Below are 5,156 nucleotides of genomic sequence, written 5' to 3' on the forward strand. Positions count from 1 at the left end.
TCAGTCTAGCTTTAAAAGGGTCCAGGCTCTGCATTTCTCTCAGCTCCATTGGGAGGCTGTTCCAAAGCTGAGTTGCAGCAGAACAGAAGGCTCTTTCTGTCATATCAGTCCCCGGACTTTTACTTGTTTTGTCTGTCTTGTGTGTCATTTCCTGTTTTATTTTGTTAAGTTTCCCTCATGTGTCTTGTCTGGTGTCTTTACTTCCTCTTTGTCTTCACCTTTTCCCTGATTACCTGACTCCTCCCTGATTGTCTCCACCTGTGTCCAATTGTCTTCCCGCCCTCTTGTGTATTTAAACCCTGTGTTCTCCCCTGTTTGTTGCCAGTTCGTTTTCTCCCTTTGGTGTGATAACTTACCAGCGTTTTTTGATCCTGCCTGCCTGTTGTGACCTGTTTTGCCCACCGACCCTGCCTGTTCCTCGTCTGCCTGCTCGTCTGCCTTCGACCTGGTTTGTCCATCACACCCGAGTATACACCTGACCCCTGTCTGTTCTTCCGCCTCGGTGCCTTATCCTGGTTTTGACCCCTGCCTGGACTATCGGTACGTGAGCCTGCCTTACCCTATGTACATTTGCCTGTCTGATTGTCTGCCCGTGTATGACCTGGTCTGCCCTCTGATTCTCCTTTGCTCTCTCCTAGTCGGGTTCCCCTCGTGTGCTCCCGACCTGGGCTGTAACGTGGTTCACTTAAGATCCGAAGCCGAGACGATTCCCCAACTCAGTCCAGCTGAAGACATATTCTTTACTATCCTGTGTGAACCTGTTACTCTGACTATTTCTAATAAATCCCTTTTAACTGTATTCCTGTCTGAGGGTCTTGCATCTGGGTCCAGTACTCGTACTATCTGTCCTAACACTTTCCCCCATGGGTCGGAGCTTGGTGGTGGGAACATGATGGAGGAAGCTGCTGGATCACCTGAGGGTGGAGGTTTGCTGTAAGATGAGTTCCTGTAGGTATGATGGGATGTGTCCAGTGGTGCATTTGTGTGTGAGGACCAGGATTTTATAACTGATCCATTAACAACAGAAACAGGAAGCCGGTGCAGTGAATACAGAATGGGTGTCATGTGGTCGTACTTTCTGGTTCACATTAGGATTCTAGTGGCACAGTTCTGGATATATTGCAGCCTTTGCAACTCTTTTGCAGGAATCCTATCAAAGAGTCCATTGCAATAGTCCAGCCTTGAGGAGATAATGGCATGGACAAGTTTTTCTGCATCAGGAACGGTTAGGTGAGGACGGAGTTTGGCAATATTTCGGATGTGATGGAATGAAGTTTTACACAGGTGCTTGATGTGTTCAGAGAAGGTTAGCTGAGGGTCAAACCAGACTCCTAAGTTTGTGACTGAGGCAGAGGAGAGGTTTATGACTTGACTGTCAAAGATGAGCTGGGATATGGATGAAAAGTGGATCTGGTGAGGTGTGGCAACAGATATTGCCTCAGTTTTGGTGCTGTTTAGTTGAAGGAAATTAGACTTCATCCATGCCTTTATCCCCTCAAGACCAAGTCATGACACATCCCAGGGTTGCAGATGGATTTGGGGCAGTGGGAACATAAAGTTGTGTGTCATTAGCATAACAGTGGTTGGACATCCCATGTTTGCTGATGACGCTACTGAGGGAGAGCAGGTATGTTTTTAATAATATGGGGCCGAGGACCGACCCCTGTGGAGCCCCACATGTGACTGGGAGGGGCCTAGACTTACATGGCCCCATTTGGACATACTCTGTTCTGCCAGATAGGTAGGACTGAAACCACTGTAAGGCCGTACCTGACAGTCCAATGGTGGAGTGGAGACGATCCAGGAGGGTGGTGTGATCCACTGTATCAGAAGCCGCTGACAGGTCGAGGAGAAGCAGCAAAGATGGTGATCCCACATCAGCCTCCATGAGTAGGTCATTCATCACCCTGAGCAACGCTGTCTCTGTGCTGTGGGCAGAGTGAAAGCCTGACTGGAACTTCTCATACCGGTTTCCTTGAGGTGGTTCTAGAGCTGGCTAGTAGTTACCTTCTCCAAGACCTTTGACAAGAAAGTGCAGGTGGAAATAAGCCTGTAATTAGCAAGCACTCCTGGGTCCTGTGTGGACTTCTTGAGACTGGGGCATCTGGCAGCAACCTTGAGGGAGGGTGGAACATGACCATTGTGAACTGAGAGGTTCACACACTGGGTAATAACTGAAATGACAGTAGGTATGAGTGGTTTGAGCAGCGCAGTTTGGATGGGGTCCAGAGTGCAGGTGGATGATTTCATACCTTTAATATTTTTTTTCAAAGTGATTTTGCTAAACCTCTGTGAAGCAATGGAAGGTAGACACACTGCCTAGAGGGGCAGTGAAGACAGTAGGAGGCTGCAAGTTTGAGCCAGACATGGATGAGCCAAGACTGTTGACTTTGGATCTAAAAAAAGTCAATAAAGCAGTTACATCACTCCTCTGTGACTTTAACGGAGGAGGATGGCTGTGTATAGCTTATTGTACTGAAAAGCTTCCTGGAATTACCAGAATGTGTATGGATTTGATTTGAGTAGTATTTGCAAAGTGCATCTTTCAAACTTGTAAAATAGGCCTTTTTGATGGTCACAGGAAAGCCAGCTTGTGGACAGTACGTCGAAGACTTTCCTGAGAGACTTTAATATCTTTACAGAATGTAAACAAACACACACATATTAACAGTGTTTCTGTTAGCTATCTATGTTCTTCACACAGGTAGGCTGTCCAATTCATTTAAATATGCATGTATTAGTGAAACTGCAGAATGACCATGATTTCTATTAAAAATAAAATGTTGTGTTATAAGAGATGATTCAGGCTGTAAAGTAGATTCTCCAAACACAGGGGGATGTGTGTGTTTTGTACAGAGTACACACAAAACCACACAATTAGGATTTGAATATTGTTTAAATGAAAGTGAAAAGCAAAATGTAAAATGACAGTGTGGGGGATATGATAGCAGTACCTTGTTGCTGAGGCCTGGGGTCCACACCCGGTGTCCTATGTAGTGTATCTGAGTTGAGGCTCTGCATATCATTAAAAAAAAAAAAAAAAAAAAAAAAGGATTGTCAGAAATGGGATTCGAACTCACGCCTTCAGGGGAGACTGCAACCTGTAGGCAGCTGCTGAAGGAACGGCAGGGGAAATGTTGGAGAATGTTGGACGCGAGGGCCAATCGCGTTGCACCCCTCCAACATTCTCAGCCAATCACCATGGCCCATCCCCCCACTTCCAACATTTCCAACATTTGACCAATCAGGGCGGAGCAGCACTATCGCCACAGATTACCTCAGGCTACTGCATTGGCATTGACACTTCAAAGTACGTAAACATTTCCTAAGGTGTGATATAACATAACGTAATAAATAATTTGACCGTATCGCTCATAAAGTGTATTGATTTACGTTGTGAACTTTACCGCAACGAACACGTTAGTTAATCTGATTTTACTTTAGCTCGTTCGGTTAATTGCTAGCAATTACACGATGTACAAGAGGAAAGAAAACTCAAAATAACATTTGACATTGTATAATTTGTTCCTGTATTCTATGGTCTAAAATCATCATCATCGGCAGTAGGTCGTGTTCGAGCATTGGGTCCATGTCAGAATCAACCTCAGCTTTTCGGGGGGTGACGATGTTTGATATGGCTGCTCAGGCCCAGAGCAGAGCGGAAGAGCCGGGGACACTTTGTGCAGGGCAGGGTGAGTGGTGATCGAGGAAGGAGGAGCTGCTCTTTACGTTGCTGTCTCTTGGCCTCTGCTTCAGAACGTCATTGCTACTGACTCTGTAAAGCCCTTTGAGATAACCTTGTTGTGATATTGGCTATACAAATAAAATTGAATTGAACTGAATTGAAATCTCCATGCGGGCTGTTCCCTGAGTGATGGTACGCGTCCACACAGTTCGGTCCTCAGCAAGGGTCTCCCAGTTGGCATGGTCGATGCCGCAGCGAAGGAGCGTGGCCCTCAGTTGGTCGCAAAATCGACGTTTGGGAGCACCCCTGGGTCTTGTGTCAGTTTCAAGTTGTGAAAATAGGATCTGGCGGGGGAGTCGGGTTGTCGGCATTCTTCTGACGTGTCCTGCCCAACGAAGGCAATGGCGAGCCACAGTGGTCTCGATGCCAGGGAGATTGGCTCGAAGAAGAAGAAGAAGTCTATTCTACGGTCTAAAATAACAAGGGCTTAAATAAGACTCAGAGTCATTCACATATTAGTTATTGTACTTGAATGATAACTGTTGTTTCTATACATTAATATCCATAATGAAACGCCAGCATATTATTCACTTGTGAACTCATCTTAGGGACACGGGTATTGTTGTAACAGGGAGAGTCACAAAACCACCAGTTGCATGAATCTGAGAAAAGATGCGAGTCGTATGAACATGTCAGAGTTTAGTCTCTGCCTTGTCGATCCCACATAGTGAATATCATGGGTGTGGTGATGGTGTGTAAATAGACATTTGCAGACTCCACTTAAGAAACAACCTCGGAGGTAACAATGTACATGGTCTGCCCAAGAGCAACTGACTTATATTAACTATGATTTCTATTATATGGGATTGTTGTTTCTCAGTTAAAATGTGACGTTGTAGCTGATAATTCCAAACTTCTACACAGTTAAACAATGATTAATATGGCTGTAGTGGGTTGTGATGCTTCCTACAGTTTAACAACAATAACACTTTGACTCTAATATCTTTACAGAATGTCGACGAACACACATTAACAGTGTTTCTGTTTACACAGGTAGGCTGTCCAATTCATTTAAACATGCATGTGTTAGTGAAACTGTGGAATGACCATGATTTCTACTAAAAGTAAAATGTGTTATAAGAGATGATTCAGGTTTTAAAGCAGATTCTCCAGACACAGGGGAATGTGTGTGTTTTGTGAAATGCAATATGTAAAATGACAATGTGGGGGATGTGATAGCAGTGCCTTGCTGCTGGATAAATGTATGTAGTGTAACTCCATTGAGGTTCTGCATATCATGGGGAAAGGGAAAAACAAAAAAAGTACTGTCAGAAGTGGGATTCGAACCCACGCCTCCAGGGGAGACTGCGACCTGAACGCAGCGCCTTAGACCGCTCGGCCATCCTGACAAGTTACAGTTAATAAAGTGAGTAGTTGATTAAGAATACTTTATTATTGATTTATTACTTAG

General features: G+C 44.8%; 1 non-coding gene across 1 annotated transcript; it reads right to left on the bottom strand.

Moving 5' to 3' along the window:
* Positions 1 to 5,011: 5,011 nt before the first annotated feature.
* Positions 5,012 to 5,094, bottom strand: trnal-cag (transfer RNA leucine (anticodon CAG)). The gene has a single exon. It is a non-coding gene; the product is annotated as a tRNA-Leu (tRNA).
* Positions 5,095 to 5,156: the final 62 nt, after the last annotated feature.

This window comes from Sphaeramia orbicularis, chromosome 22, assembly GCF_902148855.1.
Source record: "Sphaeramia orbicularis chromosome 22, fSphaOr1.1, whole genome shotgun sequence".
In the NCBI taxonomy this organism is placed as follows: Eukaryota; Metazoa; Chordata; class Actinopteri; order Kurtiformes; family Apogonidae; genus Sphaeramia; species Sphaeramia orbicularis.